General features: G+C 37.8%; 1 protein-coding gene across 3 annotated transcripts in view; it reads right to left on the bottom strand.

Moving 5' to 3' along the window:
* Nucleotides 1-19,748, bottom strand: part of LOC115223486 (ankyrin-3) — a 58,573-nt gene extending 38,825 nt beyond the window's left edge. Inside the window, exons 1-2 of one of the 3 annotated variants that reach the window (XM_036512361.1) lie at nucleotides 12,710-12,720; nucleotides 10,557-10,562 (exon numbers count right to left, since the gene is read on the bottom strand). The gene's annotated coding sequence lies outside the window, so the exon portion shown is untranslated. Of the gene's footprint in view, nucleotides 1-10,556; nucleotides 10,563-12,709; nucleotides 12,721-19,323 lie in introns of those variants that run through there. The other 2 variants (XM_036512360.1, XM_029794093.2) reach the window with 2 other exon arrangements.
* Nucleotides 19,749-20,303: the final 555 nt, after the last annotated feature.

The following is a 20,303-nucleotide window of genomic DNA, read 5'->3' as shown; positions in this document are numbered from 1 at the left end:
TTTAGCAACATGTACACAAAAGGTTGCGTCATCACTCATGTAAATACCCAGGTCACGCACTGATTGTGCCTCTGGGATTGCAATTCCTCCGGGTCCAGTGTATTCATTGGGTATTGCATTTAGTTTTGCATGCTGATAGCATAAAGCTTGAAACTTTTCAGCACTGAACTGCATGCCATTCTTTTCAGCCCACTTGTATATTTTGTCCAGCTCACATTGCAGGCATTTAGTGTCTTCAGGGTTCTGTATTGCCTGTGAAACTTTTGTATCATCTGCGTAACTTGTGATCGTGGCTCTCTGCGTGGTTGAGGGCATGTCTGAGAGGGCCATTATGAACAGTAGTGGTCCCAAAACAGTGCCCTGCGGAACACCGCTCACTATTTGCGTGTTAATGGAAGTGGCCCCAATGGCTACTACCACCTGACTTCTATCCTTCAGAAAGTCATGAAGCCATTCTCCCAGTTTTCCAACTATGCTAAGATCACACAGTTTGTGACATATCATTCCATGATTGACTTTATCAAAGGCCTTTGCAAAGTCGAGATATATCACTTCCACATTTGAGTGGTTGAGCAGTCGTTTCAGCACCCAGTCATAGTGTTGTAGGAGCTGAGTTAAGCAGCTTCTTCCTGGTCAGAAACCATGTTGGGTGTCAGGCAGCAAGTCATTTTCTTCAAGGAAGGTGATCAGTTTCCTTCTGTCTATTCGTTCCATGACCTTGCTGATGTGTGAGGTCAGAGAGATAGGTCTGTAGTTCTTGGCCTCTGCTCTGCTACCTCCTTTATGAATAGGGCATATTTTACCTTCTTTCAGTTTGCCAGTTGCAAGGAAGCTCTGAAAGAGGAACTGCAGTGGTCTTGCTAGGACTCTCTTACATACTTTTAGGAGGATTGCCGGGAATCCATCGGGGCCAGTAGCTGAGTTTGTTTTCATTTCATCTATAGCCTTTATGACATCGTCTTCCTTTATATTGATGTAATCAATCATCGCTGCCTCTGATTTTATATCTATAGTGGTAAAGAAGTCAGTTGGATTGGTGATTTGGAAATGCCCAAGGGGTGGAGTGAAAACACTCTTGAATTGCTCATTCAGTATTTCACTTACCCTCATTGGATTTCCTGTGAGTGTTATATATTATATATGTATATATTATATATATATATATATATATATTATATATGTATATATTATATATTATATTATATATGTATATATTATATATTATATTATATATATATATTATATATTATTATATATATATATATATATTATATATATATTATATATGTATATATTATATATGTATATATATATATGTATATATATATATATATATATATACACATATGCATACATGTATATACACACACACACACACACACACACAAAAGATGTCTTAGAATCACTGATACACTGAATAAAAAGAAATAAAAGATAGGATAGTAACAGCTGGAATGCTTTGTCAGAGCTCACTGGGATAGGGTGGGAGTCTTAAACAACAACAACAATCATATTTAAAATTAGACAACTTAAATTTGTATTTCAAACATGCCGAGTTCTTTTAGAGCTCCTGTACCACCAGCAAAAGCAACGAAAAATAAAAAGAACTACATAAATAAACAAATATAAAAATAGCCAACACTAAATTTCACACACTGTTTCACCCTTCAAAACTTTCCCTCAAAAGTATAAGATATTAATATTAATAATCTGAAAAGACATCTTTTTAAGTACAAGTATGATATCATAGTTTGTGGATTTGTTGATGTTGAAAGAGAGAGAGAGAGAGGCACACAGAGAGAGGGGAGGGGCAAGAGATAGAGAGGATGAAGGTGAGAGAGAGAGAGAGAAAAGAAGGAAGACAGAGAAATGATCAGAGTTAAGCTCTATGGAAAGCAGTGGAGTCAAATTTGGTATTGAAGAAGATGGCTTTCTTTAGTTGGAGTATAGTTATGCAGAATTAATAGCGGAAAGGAGTGTAAGGTGTATGTGTGTGGGTAGCTGGGTGGTGGTGGTGGTGGGGAAATAAGAAAGAAAACAATTTATTGAAAAGTTGGCAAACGTTCAGAATACACAGCTGTATGTAGTTTATGAAAGAAATAAGAAGTATTGGTCAAGAGTTACATGAAAACGTGCTTTGCATTTTTTGGTAAAAAGTTTACCGCTAGTAAATGAAGGAAAAAACTCCAAAAACTATCATATTTACTTGTGTATAAGTCACACCTCTAATTTAGTGTTGAATCTTGGTGCAAAATGTTTTCCTTTCGTAGTTTTAGCTTTGCCCCATGTGTAAGTCGCACACCAGTTTTTGCAGTTTAAAATCAAATATAATCCTTTAGTATTTAAACCGACCATGTCTGGCTCAAATATTCTACATTGTTTTATGTCCAAATGAGCCAGATCTGTCCTCTCACACCACACCCAACAATGTCATTCAAAAATAAACATGCACACGTGCCACCGGCACAGAAGCGCCGCCTTGACTGGCTTCTGTGCCGGTGGCACGTAAAAAGCACCATCCGAACGTGGCCGATGCCAGCACCGCCTTGACTGGCTTCCGTGCTGGTGGCACGTTAAAAGCACCGACCAATCGTGGCCGCTGCCAGACACCCCTGGCACGTAAAAAGCACCCACTACACTCACAGAGTGGTTGGCGTTAGGAAGGGCATCAAGCTGTAGAAACACTGCCAGATCCGACTGGAGCCTGGTGCAGCCCCCTGGCTTCCCAGACCCCGGTCGAACCGTCCAACCCGTGCTAGCGCGGAAAACGGACGTTAAACGATGATGATGATGACATCACTGAAATCTCAAAGCTATCAGATGATGCATGACTAATTCAAAATAATGAAAAAACGTGAAAAAACATTCGAGCGAGGTCGTTGCCAGTGCCGCTGCACTGGCTCCTGTGCAGGTAGCATGTAAAAAACACCATTTGAGCGTGGCCATTGCCAGTACAGCCTGACTGGCCCTCGTGCCGGTGGCACGTAAAAGAACCCACTACACTCTCGGAGAGGTTGGCATTAGGAAGGGCATCCAGCTGTAGAAACTCTGCCAGATCAGATTGGAGCCTGGTGCAGCCATCTGGCTTGCCAGTCCTCAGTCAAATCATCCAACCCATGCTAGCATGGAAAGCGGACGTTAAATGATGATGATGATGATGTCAAAAAGTGAGTATGTTATTTGACAGAGTAAAATAATCTGACTGCTAAAGTGGTGAAAATAATGTGGCTTATACATGAGAGATCACACTACCTGAAAATTACTAATTGCTGTGTCTTCAAGGATATTAAGTATTTTATTCACATAACAAGTTTTTTGTAAATTATAAATTGCTATTTAGTAGAAGGTGTTTGGGGTAACTTTATAAGATAATAGTAAAATATTGATACAAAATATGTATTTTTAACTTATCAAAAAAGGTACAATTCATATACATTTATTTACTATCATGGTAAGATAGTGTGGAAGTAGGAAGATATTAAATGACAAACAGAAAGTAAGTGGTAGTCAAAGTAAAATGATAGTGAGTAGAAGGATGAGGTATTTATCATATTACCTCCACAGGTAAACAATAAAGAGTGAGTGAAAAGATACAATCTACATTTGTATTTATTGTCATGGTAGGGAGAAGGTATGAAAGTAAGAGAACATCAAATGACAAATAGAAAGTTGGCAAGTGATTGAGTGAGTGTGTGATAGTAAAAGTAAAATGAAAGTGTGTGGCAGGATGAGGTGTATGTCATACTGCCTTAACAGGCAAACAAGTAAAGAGTGAGTGAGAGAATTAAAATGAGAGTGGGTTAGAGTAAGAGGTATTATAACAGTGTTCTTTCCATTCTGAGTTTGCCTATGACAACACTAGCACCAAGTTGTATCAATCATCACTTTTCCCTGGACAACATCAATGGCATGGAAAAAGAAGACTTGCAGAATGGGCAACTGATAACCTTCTTGAAAAATACCTTCACTAGACCTGCATCCTGGAGAGCAACATTCCAAGTACAAATTCATGAATACCACAGGTCTTGGAGTCCTGAATATACAGAGTGTGAATAAAAGCCTAGGATTGTTTATTGGATATTCAGAGGGCACTAAATCCACCTGCAAGGGGTTAAGGAAGATAAACAGTGCATCATATTTTTTTAACTGCATTTCTGTAGAAAGCTTAACCCATCAAACATGGAAGCAGCAGGATGACATCCAATCAACAAAACCAAACTGACAGAGAAACCAAGAAGCTATTATTGTAATCAATAACAGCAGAACACTCACCATCACAACAACATTGATCAGACTTTCGAACATCACGTTTGATGCCAACGTTACCATCCCATACCAATTCACCACTTCATAATAGAGATGCACTTACTCAATCTGTTAGAAATAGCAGCCAAATCACTCTCTAGATCAGGGCTTCTCAACCCATTTTTACCTCTGGATCCCTTTGATTACTATTTTATTCTTATGGACTCCCGTAGCCATTCAATGTTTAAAAACTAATTTTATAGAAACTTCTTTCAAAATACCTATTTTGTTTTTCAAACATTAACTTGTTAGAGAAAGAGACCTAGCTATTTCTTGCAATACATACCAATACATACATCAAAAGCAACATTTTTAAGGGGCCCTTAAAATACTATTGTGCATTCACAATTTACTCTTGTTGTGAGGACCCCCACAAAATCTTATATGGACCCTGGTTGAGAATCACTGCTCTAAATAACGATATATTAGGCAATGGGGTCTTGAGTTTTGTGCACATAGGAAAAAGACAGGAAAGACTATTTGTGGACTACTTTATAGTGAGTTCTATAGATGGATACCTTTCCTATCACTGACTACAAATCAGGATGGTCAGAGTCATATGAATATGAATCATGAATGTTTTGGATTAAGCATTCCTTACAATTACAGCACTGCAAGTCAAAAATGAGTTAACCCAAACAATGGACTATTCAAAGCATGTGCCATTATAAAAAGCAAAAATATACCCTCGACGGAATTTGAACTCAGAACGTAAAGGTAGACAAAATACTGCTAAGCATCTTGCCCGGCATGCTAACGCCGCCTTAAAGTGGTTCTTCTGCCCACTCATCTTGGAAGAAGGACTTCCAGAGCTTGCTGGAAGGGATTAAGTCGATTACATTGATCCCAGTGCATAACTGGTACTTAATTTATCAACCCCGAAAGGATGAAAGGCAAAGTCGAACTTGGCGGAATTTGAACTCAGAACATAAAGATAGACGAAATACTGCTAAGCATCTTGCCCGGCATGCTAACGTTTCTGCCAGCTCACCGCCTTAAAGTGGTCCTTCTACCCACTTATCTTGGAAGAAGGACTTCCAGAATTAGGGTGGAGGGAATCCCACCAGAAATAGATGTGGCTTGGGTTGCTGCGGCTGTTCTTCTAGGATGTAAAGAAGAAATAGCCATCCTCCAAGCCATGAAAACAGAAAATTCAGTATGGACAAGCCAAACATTGGACCTGGTCATACAGGGCACTGCAGAAACACTGGAAAATGTGGTGGAAATGGTGACCATTGGAGATGTAGTGTTGAGAGTGTGGGTGGAGGGCAGAAACCCTCGTTGCTTTAAATGTGGCCAAAAAGATCACATTAGAGCACACTGTCCTCTGCAGAAGCCAAGAAGTCCAGAGGAAGTTAGAAAGGAGCAGGAGAAGGTGCAACAGGAATAAAAGAGAAACGGAAAACAGTGGATGGTAGTTGAAGGAAGAAAAAGGAAGAGGAAGAAAGGACAGGGTGAAGTAGAACCCCAAACCATACCCACCCCACCCATACCCTCTCTCAACCACCCTCCCCCCACAGACACTAAACCCACCCATTCCCCTCCTACACAAAGCAAAAGAAAAAAAGAAATACAAGCACACAAGGATCAACAAACTCCCCGTCCCACTGAAAACTATTTTGCGTGTATGATGATTGAAGGTGTGGACAAGGAACTGCGCAATAAGATAACAAAATGGAAGACTGCAAGATTTGTCCATGTCAAAGGATGAACAAACATTGATGGATGGCACTCATGTGTTCTGGTGTCCGAAAGCCAAAAAGACGAAATATTGAAATTTCAAGAGGAGTTATAAGAGTTGGAAGGTGAATTGTGATATAAAAACGATACCAGACAATGTAAAGTATGAGGAACTGACCGAGAAATATGGTATAGACATCTTAACCCTTTAGCATTCAAACCGGCCATATCCGGCCAAAATATTTAACCTGTTTTATATTGAAACTGACCAGATCTTGCCTCTCACCTCAACCCTACCATGTCATTCTAAAACTAAAAAATCACATCACTGAAATCTCTAAACTACAAGATAATGCGTGATTAATTCAAAACAATATAAACAAACAAACATCATTTGACAGAATAATCTGAACATTAAAGGGTTAAAGGACTCGGAATTTAAAAGATAAAAGGAAGCAAGTGATGCTGGTAGCTCATTTTCATTATCATTTTCATTGTATCATTCATGCATATCATGTTTTAATTTTTTGATTTTTTAAATTTTTTTCATTAAAAAAAAATTTTTTCGTTTTTATATGTATCCATGTGATTGTATTGTCCCCTCTTCATTGGCCCCTTGTGGGTAATAAAAAAATCCTCTCATTACTAAGAGGCCTCCCTTTCAGCAAGATACAGCAAATTTGGATACATAAATGAGATTCCTTGAAGCTATTAAGAACTGTACTCCAGTGTCTGCTTTAGCACCGTTTTTACAGCTGGATGCCCTTCTTAACACCAACCACTTTACCATGTATACTGGGTACTTTCTTCATTTCACCAAACAAGCACTACTGAGATCACCTGTGGAGATCAGTTTTATGCTAGGGGATGAGGGGCTGGAGTATGAGAAGTGTGGTAGGGGTCAGAGGAGATTCTTGTGAAGGAGCTGCATAGGTACCCACATTTAGTAGGAAAGCGTATAAACAAGAACAGAGACATTAGCAAAAGGAGTTTGACCAAGCTTTCAATTTTAACATTTTTCTTTCCACATAATATTTGAAGTATGAAGAGTTATTAACAACGGCATGGCCTGCTTCCCAGCCACGTGGTTCCGGGTTCAGTCCCACTGCATGGCACATTGGGCAAGTGTCTTCTACTATAGCCTCGGACCGAATAAAGCCTTGTGAATGGATTTGGCAGAGAGAAACTTGAGAGAAGCCCGTCGTGTGTGTGTGTGTTCCTCCACCATCCTTGAAAATTGGGGTTTGTGTTTACATCCTCATAACTTGGTAGTGTGGCAAAAGAAAATATTGGGGGTCAATTTGGCTAAAAATTCAAACCGGTTCCCTAGCATGGCAGCAGTCTAATGACTGAAACAAGTAAAAGGTAAAAGGCTTCACATGGTTAACCCCCATAATGACCTAGTGTGACACCATCTAATCATCAAATTTTTATCATCTTATCAACCATCATTAATTGCTATATCACTATTTGATCTCTTCTTTATAGTTGACCTTCCCCATAGAGGATAGATTCTCAGACTCTCTCTCTCTTTCGCTACTCTGCTCTGTTCCTATTTCCGGTTCAGTAACTTCCTGTACAAGTAGTTCTTGACATTAAGAGTTAATTCATTCCTAATTTTCGCTCATTAATCAACGACTTGTACAGCAGCAAAGGAAAGCAGTTAACGTTCACTTGTTGATAACAGAATGGCATGTCTGAACTGAAGCAAATACAATATACAGAACAAAGGAAGTTGGAAGTTGTACAGACTCTTGCCAACATAATTTAAACCTGAGGCTCAGCTAGCTGGCAGGTGCATTCATCCACTTGGACATCATTTTTTGGCAACATGCACTGAAATTATGCACAAATTTTTCTAAAATTTATAAAACGTGATTTTTTTTTTTCCACTTTTGGTACAGAAAATATTTGAGACGTAGGCTAATAAAACCAGAAGCTCAGAAAAGGCTGCCGTACTTCTATATATATATATATTTTTTCTTTTCATTGCAGCAGAAAAGTAGGTATTTATTTTTTTTTTACCTGTTTTAATTAATAGACTGCAGTCATGCTAAGACACTGCCTTGAGGGATTTAGTCGGGAAAATCGACCCCACTACTTATCATTTTACATTTTGTTTTTAAACCTGTTACTTATTCTATCGTTCTCTTTTTGCTAGACCGCTAAGTTTCAGGGATGTAAACAAACCAACACTTGCCAAGCAGTGGTGGGCAGCACAAACACACAACCACACGCGCGCACACGCGACGGGGGCGATCCTTCGGTATAAGTACACACGTGGCTTTGTTTACATTTCTGAAGATAACAGAAACCCTTTCCCCCCCCCCTACCCCCCCATACACATATATAAAAAAAAACACTTTCTTGAAATGTATCCGGTACTTATACCGAAGTTACGCTCACGACAGGTTTCGTTTTCACCCACCAAAGGCTTTGACCAGCCTAGAAGTTTATAGAAGACACTTGCCCTAGGTGCTCTGTAGTGGAACTGAACCTGAATAGCCATGTGGTTGGGAAGCAAACGTCTTACCACGCAACCATGCCTGCGACTATAGTATGTCTTATATTATTTTAGATATATTTCTTAATGATATCCAAAGACCCTCCACATACAAGTATCACCTACATATAGTCTACACCAGCTGTTCTCAACTGAGGCCCTCAAGCAGCCTTCCGGTGGCCCTCAACGGTCTTCCTGCTATAAATAAATGTTCCTTTAACTGATTTGTGTTTTACTTTTGTTTGGTGCAGACCCCTGAAAAAAAAATACTGGTTTTGGATTTGGTCTAGAAATTAAAAAGGCTGAGAACCGCTGATGTAGGCTTCACACTAGATTTGTACTGTTTCCGTGAACAGAACCATCCCACAAAGATATCTTCCAATGAACAATCCAATGAAGAAGCCTCTACGCCAGGTAAGAGTAACCTCTTTCGAGAAACGAGCTGCATGAGACATGGCTCATCATCAGGTGAGCCACACTACTAAAACAAAATTCCAGGTAATTTTTTTTCTTAAACTGTGCTTTTAAGAAAGTCTTGCAAGGTGCTAGTTGTCCGTGACTGCTCTATGCAGTCACTCAGCTTGCCAAAAATAACAGCCAAGTCTCCCTCAAATCTCACTCATTAAATAATTTAGTCTTTGAAATGCTTCATCTAAAAAAACAAATGGTGATGGCTGGAATGACTTTGATTATAGGTCTGCTAGATCAGCAACAAGAACATTTTCCAATGTAGAGAAGCATAACAACCCTGTCACTTGCAACAGCACAAACGTTCTAACACTATGCATATATATCAAAGAAGTAATCTCGTATCATTATATTCTCCTTACTATCACACAACTGATACCCAGTGATTTTTTTTCTTTCCTTTTCTTTAACAATATCAGAGATGTACATCCTTAAATAAGACTCAATGATCACCATTACCATCATCATCATCATAAACTTAGAGCTGCTCTACATGTTGGATAAACTTGTCCATGTCAGTTCTTATCTCAGAGATACTACCCTCACATCAGATCTAGGGACAACTCATTCAGAACATTGCATTTTTGGCATGGCTTCTGTGATTGAATGCATTCTCTAACACCAACGGCTTTACAGAATGTACTGAGTAATATTTTATCATAGTAATATCACTAGAAAGACTATCATGTCCTTAGACTAAAAGCTCTTCTTGACTCTACTTTGTCGCTGCCTCTTCAAAACCATTTTATAGGGTGTACAGAGTGCATTATACGATGGCACCAGTACAACTGAATTTTCCTTGTACCCCACGTCTAAAGAGAATCTTCATTATTCTCAAGTGTCTCTTTTTGTTCAAGGCAACATAACCAAGAACATCATTTAACGTCCATTTTCCATCCTGGCATGAGTTGAATGGTTTGACCAGAGCTAGTAAGGCCGGGGCCACACCAGGCTCCATTGTCTGTTCTGGCATTGATTTCTATGGCTGGACGCCCTTCCTAATGCCAACCACTACAGAGAATGTACTGACTGCTTTTAATGTGGTGGATGGGCCTTCTTGAGTATGCCAAAGCACCAGATACCTTGGTCTTTTGTCATCTCCTTCATAAGGCTCCAGGTCTTGAGATGGGCCTTCAATACTTCATCCCAGAAAGTTATATATTTCTTTACCACCCGCAAGGGGCTAAAGACAAAGGGAACAATCAAGGACAGATAAAGGGATTAAGTCGATTACATCGACCCCAGTATGTAACTGGTACTTAATTTATCGACCCCGAAAGGACGAAAGGCAAAATCAACCTTGACGGAATATGAACTCGGAACGTAACGACAGAAGAGATATGGCTACGCATTTCGCCCGGCGTGCTAACGTTTCTGCCAGCTCGCGCCTTCAATTCATCCCAGAATGTTATATACTGCTTAGAGGATGTTCTATTAACTCTTTAGCATTCAGATTACTCTATCAAATGTAATCTTTATTTATCCACATTGTTCTGAATGACTCAAGTATTATCTTGTAGCTTCAAGATTTCATTGTGTTGAAAGTAATAAAGGATTCCCCATGCATAGGTGTAATTGATAAAAACAAGGTGAACAATACTTTTCCCTTTATTTTTTTTACCTTCTAAAGTTTTAATTTCGAAACAGTTTTCTTCAGTTCTTTTATGTAGGTTTAACTTTTATTCTTTTATTTGTTTCAATCATTTGACTGTGGCCATGCTGGAGCACCGCCTTTAGTCGACTAAATCGACCCCAGGACTTATTCGTTGTAAGCCTACTACTTATTCTATCGGTTTCTTTTGCCGAACCACTAAGTTATGGGGATGTAAACACGCTAACATCAGTTGTCAAGCAATGTTGGAGGGACAAACAAACAGACACACACACACACATATATATATATATATATATATATGTATATATATATATATATATATGATGGGCTTCTTTCAGTTTCCATCTACCAAATCCACTAACAAGGCTTTGGTCGGCCTGAAGCTATAGTAGAAGACACATACCCAAGGTGCCATGCAGTGGGACTGAACCCAGAACCATTTGGTTGGTAAGCAAACTACTTACCACACAGCCACTCTTGCTTGTGACTGGTAATTTTTAAACTTTTATCTCCAATATGCTGCCAGGTGCAAGGTAATCAAAAGAGAATGAAAACCACTGAACCAATAAGACAAGCAATCCTTCTCAATGAGATTCATACAACTGGAATTGGTTACTAGGAAGTTTGCTGAATAACAGCCATTCAGTTCAAAACACAAACTTTATAAACATGGCTACTGACGACTTGAAACTTTGAGAACTTCACGTGTAGCAAAAATAAATTGTGTATGCTTTGTACAACTTCTTTACACTGATGTCAGCTCTAAACTTTCAAATCCTCCTCAATTTAATGTAATCTAGAAGAGATTGCTTCTCCTATAATAGTTAACCACCAGGGGCACACTATGCGTTTAAACATGATAAATATCGATTTCGAATTTTGGCAAAAGGCCAGCAAATTCGGCGGAGGGAGTAGGTTGATCATATCGTCCCCAGTGCTCAGCTGGTGCTTATTTTATCGACCCCGAGGGATGAAAAACAAAATCAACCTCGGTAGCATTTGAACTCAGAACGAATAGTCGGAAGAAATGCTGCTAAGCATTTTATCCGGCGCAGTCACGATTCAGCCAGCTCGTCGGCTTAATCTTGATAAATATTGAAAGAATATTTGTTTCAAATTTTTGTACAGGGCCCAGCAAGTTCGAGGGTAAGTGACTAAATCGACCTCAGTGCTCAACTAGTACTGTTTATCGACCTCGAAAGAATGAAGTCCACTTCGGCGGAATTTGAACTCAGAACGTAAAGATGGACGAGATGCAGTTACTCTTTTACTTGCTTCAGTCATTTGACTGCGGCCATGCTGGAGCACCACCTTTAATCGAGCAACTCGACCCCGGGACTTATTCTTTTGTAAGCCCAGTACTTATTCTATCGGTCCGTCTTGTCGAACCGCCCAGTAACGGGGACATAAACACACCAGCATCGGTTGTCAAGCAATGCTAGGGGGACAAACACAAACACACACACGCATATATATATATATATATATACACATATATACGACGGGCTTCTTTCAGTTTCCGTCCACCAAATCCACCCACAAGGCCCTGGTTGGCCCAAGGCTATAGTAGCATTTTACTCGGCATGCGAGCGATTCTGCCAGCTCACCGCTTTAAATTTGACAAACACCGAAAGGATATTAAATCTGAAACGTCCTCCTAATAAGCAAAAAGGAATAAGATATACACTTAAGTTGATATTTATAGTTAAGTGCCGGCTAACGCACTTAATACGTTATGTAGTTAACCCAAATAAATATCGACTAATGGAAATTACACCCGTAATAAAAAGAAGTCATTAGCACTAATGAATTTTTTCATTACAGGTGGAATTTCAATTACTTTAAAATTCTATTGGGCTCCTAAAGTATCACTTAACTATATGTTCATGCAGAAGGTCTCACTGGGGAATTTTGAAACGACAGTCGTTTTCTACTGCTTTGCCAATAATTGTTTCTAGGGAAGGGGATTAGTCGATACCATCGAGTTCCATTCTCGATATGTACTAAGTTTTATCGACCCAAAAGGGATGGAAGACAATGTTGACCTTCACGGGATTTCGACTCGGAACGTAGAGAGCCGGAAGATATATAGCAAGGTATTTTATCTGATGCTCTTGACGATCCAACCAGTTCACAACGCGAATAAAATGTCTCCGTGGCTGTGTGGTAAGTAGCTTGCTTACCAACCATATGGTTCCGGGTTCAGTCCCACTACGTGGTACCTTGGACAAGCGTCTTCTACTATAACCTCGGGCCGACCAAAGCCTTGTGAGTGGATTTGGTAGAAGCCCTTCGTATATATGTGTATGTTTGTGTGTCTGTTTGCCCCCCCCCCCCAACATCGCTTGACAACCGATGCTGGTGTGTTTACGTCCCCGTCACTTAGCGGTTCGGCAAAAGCGAGCGATAGATTAAGTACTATGCTTACAAAGAATAAGTCCTGGGGTCGATTTGCTCGACTAAAGGCGGTGCTACAGCATGGCCACAGTCAAATGACTGAAACAAGTAAAAGAGTAATTTAGACACAAGGGTAGAAATTTTGAGGGGCAAAGTCCATACTACTGATCCCAGTACTTGAATGACAGTTTTATTTTTATCGACCTCGATAGGAAGAAAACAATGTTGGCCTCGGCGAGATTTGAATTCACAATGTAGAAAGCCTTCCTATTTATATTGCATTTCTATTGCTCTTGACACACATGTAATCAATCTTCCGTTTAATCCCCTCTTTCTTAGACTTTGCAACGTGCAGTCGCCGCCTCAGAGCACACAGTATTACTTATATAAATGTTCAGCAATCCCTTCTTACTAAATATAGTTCATATCTTTCTGTGAATTGCTCACCCAACAACAAGAAGAGCAAACAGTCTGATGGAAAATGTCAGTGAAGCAATGATCACATTTATCCTCTATTCATCTCTGCTAATATTTGAAACGAATTCATTAGTTAGAACTTCTAGGTTCTTTAATAACAAACTGATTCAGACAGAATTCCACTTAGAATAACTGTACTTTTGACTAACTTGTCCAGCAGTTTCGTGAACACATACTAACAGGGTGTGACGTGTGGCAATTCATAACTTAACGTCTTTTTCATACTGGGTGTGTGTGATGATAATTAATAGTCTGAGTACGCTGGAAGCTTTCTTATATTCTTTAATTTGTTTTCGCTATCACTGCTAAGGCCATGCTACGGCACTGCCTTCGGATAATTCTGATGGCAAAGTAAATAAATAATTAAAGCAAGATTTAATCCTAAATTCGAATGATGGTATTAAATTAACATCTGTTTGGCTAAAGATTTACTTCGGTTGTTGCACGATTTGAAATGAGAGAATATTTGGATGTGTTTTTTCGTTAATAAATTATAAATTAGTGATTATATGAAATTTTCAGGAAAAAAAAAAAATCAAAATTTTTCAATTAACATAAGAAGCGCGAGTGAAAATGTTTATTCTAAATTAAAATAGGAAGTAATGAGCACAACGGGACCATCAAGGAATATCAACTAAGTTTCGCTTCGAATCATACCATACGGTCTTACAAATAAAATTTTAAAGAAATTTTTGAGAGCAGTCTGAAAATATAGTTATTTTTTTTTTACTAGCGGATCTACCATCAAGCGAAGGAGCTTCTAAATTTGTTGTCGTTAAACCTGTTAGAAATAGTAACCAAATTTCCCCTCGTATCTTGTTAAATTTCTTCCAACTAGTTGACATATTTCAAATTTTCATCAGATTATTTTCAAAAATGTAGTTTTGCATGCTGATGACAAAAATAAAGCATGCATTTTTCTAGAAATTAACCATTAAAAAAAGTCTTTAAAGTTATGTAATTTTAGCCTTTTGGGAAGCCTCCATCCAATCTGGTGAAAATTTGGAATACTTTAAGAGTGGTAGGAAGAAATCTAACAAGATCCTTCCCCTCAAATTATATCCTACTCTCTCAAGGAAAAGAAGGGCACATTAAATGATGTGATGGAGAACAAGAGTGTAAAAAGAAACTTGTGATATCTCCGTCACCAAATAGTAAAAATAAGGAGACTGATTTCATTTTACAAACATTTTTGAATTTAAGGGGATGGCTACTATTTGGGGGTGACGTAATGTCAAACAACAACAGCCAAATAACAATTCGGGACTGAAGAAAAATTAGTGGAATAATCCTGAAGAATAATTTTAGTTTTCAAACCCTCATAATGTTTAGAATAGAATATTAGCTTGTGGCTGTGAGGTTAAGAAGCTCGCTTTGCAACCAAGCGATTTGGGGTTCAGTCCCACAGCGTCGCATCTTGGGCAAGTGTCTTCTACTATGGCTAAAATGGTTCTTCATTGATATAAACTACTTTAGTTTCGACACAATGTTCTCAGATCAAGTCACATTTTAACCAAACGGGACTACATTAATGTACTTGCTTATAAGACGCACTATTCTGCACTCCATTTTAACCCTTTTGATACCAACCTGTCTGAAACCGCCCTCGATTCTATGATGCAAAATTCCTGTTATAAAGTGGTCTAAAAACCTTCCTTCAAAAGTTCTTAATTATTGTTTCAAACGCCAGCTTAATAATAATTCCTTACTTTCAATATTAATTGAAAGAAAGGCAGCATATTTCAACTGAGATACGGTTAACACTATGAAAGGAAATTTTTTATATCAAGGTTTAACACTAAATTAGAGATGGACTTCTACACCACAATTAAATACTATATATATATATATATATATATCACTGTGACCGACCAGACCATCAGGTGTTGCTACACATCGCTGGTCACAATGCGCTTCGCATTGTTTTAGCCTTCAAATGACGCCACCTCGCTGGCTAAGCGAGCAGGCTAATATATATATATATATATATATATATATATATATATATATATATATATATAAATAAATAATTTGGACAGTGTAAGTCGAATAGTGTGTTTAAATGTTGAGTACCCAGTAAAGGTTTAATACTGAATCCATCTGTTAATTAATACTATATATATATATATATATATTATACATACACACAAACCATATTTACTCGTTTATAAGTCGTACCATTTGATTTTATTTGACGAAAAATTGGGACCCCCCCCCCTCCATCCTGGGCTTTAGTTCCTAAGTTCCAGAAGAAATTAAATTTCTAATGAAATTTTCTACAAATACCTTTTTAGGTGATGTGGATTACAATTATATTTAATGTGAAAAAAAAACAATCTTTAAAAATTGGTGGGCGCGCACACACACACACATTACATAATTTTTCAAAAATTTCAAATATCATTTTGTGTATGCGAGCCCACCAATTTATTAATTTTTTTTTACATTAAATTTCGATATAATTGCTATCTACACCATCTTAAAGGTATTTGTAGAAAATTTTATCAAAAGACAATCATTTTTTCTGGAAGTTCTGAAGAAATCAAGTTGGGGAGGTGTAGACACACTTGTATAGATATTCCCCAAAATTTAACACTAAATTAGGTCTGCGGTTTATACACGAATAAAAACGGTACACATACACACTGTATAAGTCAGTATAAGTCAGACTATTTTATACTAGGGCGTGACTTATACACGATAAAGTACTTCTAATTGACTAAACGAACCGAGGAAAAAAAGTTTAGCTTTGTTCATTTTACACATATGATAAACAAGATTTTCTACTGTTAATTCTGTCACGATAAAAACTGTTTTGCCAGTTATGTGAGGTTCTATGAAGTCGTTGGACTTGCAAGAAATAGCAACCAAATCACTTTAAAATACTTTACTGTTGGATAATGTGCGATGTATGACAAAAAGACAGTATGGTCATTGGTGGAACATTTTTTTTAATTATTATTATTACAGGTCTGGTTGACCCAGCATTTAGACATAGCCGCCGCACCTGCTAGAAATGGCAGTCAACTCTTTACTCAACTCAATCACAACGTTTAAAAAATGAAGTACATATTAGGTACCCTAGAAAGAGGAGGTAAACAAAGCTGGAATTTCATTTTTTTTTTATCAAAGGCCCGCTCCATTAGAGCTAACTTATGGTTAAGCAACAACAGTGAAATGAGCCAAGACAGGTCTACCGTTGGACAATAGTAGCCAAATCTCTCTTAAACTAGTCATATACATTTATATTCACATGCATATATCTACTTATATATATATATATATATATATATATACATATATATATATATATATATATATATATATATGTGTGTGTGTGTGTATGAACACACCTATATACGTCTACATATGTGCATCCATAATATATATATATGCACCCACTCACAGATGCATATATTTATGCATGAATATATGCATACACACACATTACTTTGTGAAGAGCTGTATAAATCTCGCTCTCAATAAATATATATATATAATGTTTTATGGATGTATGTATAGTGTGAGACACAGAAATGCACATACGCACATTGACATAAGTAAACCAACAAGGGACGGATTCTCTGCGTGATTATTTAATCAATGAGCAATAAGCAACCAAACCTCTCTCAGATCTCTCTTTACTAACTTACGAAACAAAAAGCGTAGTCCTCAATACACTACCTGAAAAAAAAATTCAGGGTGGCTATGGCTGGAATGCCTCTAATTAGGAGCATGTTACTCGTCGTGGGTTGATCTGTGAGGAAACACTAACGTGAATGCTCAGTGCTCATGTTACTGCCTGAGCGATGAGTAATCTGACGTGTAAGACCCGTGTAATAGGTGGATATATTTAGAGAAACAAATGTTGGTGTTTTTTTTTTTTTTGGTTTAATAAAACTGATTATAACCAGGGTATTTTAAATTAAATCAAATATTACTATATGTATTTATGTTGCGTAAGCAACTTCTGTAGAAAATTAAGGATAAAAATGATTAGAAAAACAACAGATTTCTATGATTAATAATAATAATAATTAATTCTTTTTATTGGCCACAAGGGCTGACAAATATGATTAGAAAACATAAGGGACAAAACAGGACGAAAGGTTACAAAGGGTTTTGTCCGTTTGTTAATAAACCTTTCTACTATAGGCAAAAGGCTAGAAATTTTGAGGTGGGGAGACAGTCGTTTACATCGACTCCAGTACTTAACTGGTATCTATTTTATCGACCCCGAAAGAATAAAAAGGTAAAATCGACTTCGTTCGGAATGATAATAGAAACGAGTTTGACAAGTACCTTGGCACGAATCCCTTGGGGTGTTAGGCCCTCCCCCGTAGAGCTCAACTAATAAAAGAGTACATATACTCTGCTTACGTATAAGATTCTTAACAGAATAAGAACAAGCTGAGCTGTAGATGTCGATGTAAGCGACCAGCCCCTTTACCCAACAAAATTCCAAGCCCTTGTGCCTTTAGTAGAAAGAATTGTCATTGTTATTATTTCTACTATAGGCACAAGGCCTAAGATTTTGAGGGGAGGGGACTAATCGATTATATCGACCCTGTAGTAGTGAGAGGAGGAGGGGGTAATTTTGCAAAAACCAAAACGTACCTTGCTTAGCAATAATAAATGTTTGTTATTGTGGTTTCACACTCCAGTCTTATGATCAAGACGTAACCAAAATCATTCCATCTATTTAAATGGGTCCCCCCCCTCTCAACAACGTGTAACTAATACTACATTATAAAATGTAATCACCAGATACCATTTTAAATGTGATTTGAGGGTAAATCGGTTGCTATTTCTAGCAGACCGAGCCATTGATGTCAGGCGGTTCCCTCGTTGGTTCGATAATATATATATTTACATTAATAGTGTACACAATTATAATCGATTATCATAAATAAATCACTTTGTACAACAAAGTACCTCATACAAAACATGAGATGAAATTCCGATGTAATTATGCGTCATTAAAGAAATTCTTTAAAAATAGACAAGAAACAAGATAACTAGTTATGCAGAACTAATTAATATCAAATTAATAGCGATCGTTATTGTGTAGCCCATGGCCCGCCACCGAATCGAGCAGAATTTATGACGAACGACATTCTAGTTATGATCATGTGTATATTTATTTGTACTGCAAGAACTACATTATCTAATGTGTCCTTCCATTTTAAATGCGATAGAGTAAATGATGTGATTTGAAGGGAGATTTGGTTGCTATTTCTAGCAGATTGAACATACAACGTAGAGGCTCCCTTGTTGTTGCTTTGCCCTAGGTGAACACTGATTGAGTAGACCTACAGCAAAAGGCGTTCAATCCATGACCATCCCACCTTTTTTTGAGACAATATATTTCGAGTTATATTATCCGGTGCATAGTTCCTTTAAAAAAAAATGTTAGGGTGCGAGTTGACTGCTGTTTTTAGCAGATCGAGCACACCACGTAGAAGTTTCCTTGTTAGTTTGTCGTTGTAGTTGTTTAAATACAGAGGAACCCTCATCAAGCAGACCTATGATTAAAGACGTTCCAGCCGTGACCATTCCATCTTTTTTGTATATCTGGAACTACATTATCCTTCCATTTTTAAAGGTGGGATAGGGTAGACTAGAGGAAATTTGACTCTTATTTCTAAGAGATCGAGCATCGCTTGGACATTCTCACACCCTCGTTTAATTAGTGGACTGTTATTTGTTATTTATAGAAGAAAGGGAAAAAAAAACTACGAGAAAATGTCAATATAAAGTTTGAGTGAACATTTAAAAGAAATCTGATGGGGGGAAAAAAAAAGTCATATTAAGATAAATTATTAAGTAAAAACAAACAGAGAAAATAATTAAAACATTAGTTGCGGCGAATATTTACCTTTCCTCGAAAAATCGACGATTCGGATATTAAAAGACTGAGCAATCAATATATAATAAAAAATTAATCCAGTATTTATGGAGAATAAAACTGCGGCCACTTGACCTAAGTTTTATCAATGAGTTCTGCACAGTCTTTCATGGAACAGAAATTATGTCTCTTCTACCACAATCCACGAAATCTAATAGACACATAGAGAGAGATATTTTCATGTGTGTTACTTCTTATCTCGTTGATATTTACTTCAGGAAAAACTCCGATTATCTCTCTCTCTGTCTCTCTCTCAGCCTGCCTTTCTTTCCTCTCTCTCTCTCTCTCTCTATTCCGATCGAGTCATTTGAAAACGAGAGAGAAAAGCGAAATATTTAATCGACATTTGTACATTGCGTTGTACAACGCCATCTTACGGTTAAAAGAAGAGAGACCCAGTTTGCTGAACGGATAACTCTCACAGTCAACATTGTATGTGTGCATATATATATATATATATATATCGCGCATCTTGTAACAGATACACGCACGCACGCACACACACAAGCGCGCACGCACTTACACACACACATACATATATTCGTACATGCATATATACGTACGTACAGATGTACATACGTACTTACAGACATACACATACATGTGTAACTACATAGACATAAACACACATACTCTTTACTCTCTTTTACTCTTTTACTTGTTTCAGTCATTTGACTGCGGCCATGCTGGAGCACCGCCTTTAGTCGAGCAAATCGACCCCGAGACTTATTCTTTGTAAGCCCAGTACTTATTTTATCGGTCTCTTTTGCCGAACCGCTAAGTGAAGGCGACGTAAACACACCAGCATCGGTTGTCAAGCAATGCTAGGGGGACAAACACAGACACAGAAACACACACACACATATATATATATACATATACGACAGGCTTCTTTCAGTTTCCGTCTACCAAATTCGCTCACAAGGCATTGGTCGGCCCGGGGCTATAGC

The sequence above is a fragment of the Octopus sinensis genome, linkage group LG23 (genome assembly GCF_006345805.1).
Source record: "Octopus sinensis linkage group LG23, ASM634580v1, whole genome shotgun sequence".
Taxonomy (NCBI): Eukaryota; Metazoa; Mollusca; class Cephalopoda; order Octopoda; family Octopodidae; genus Octopus; species Octopus sinensis.
The sequence above is the reverse complement of the archived record's forward strand: the minus strand, read 5'-3'. Positions and strand labels throughout refer to the sequence as shown.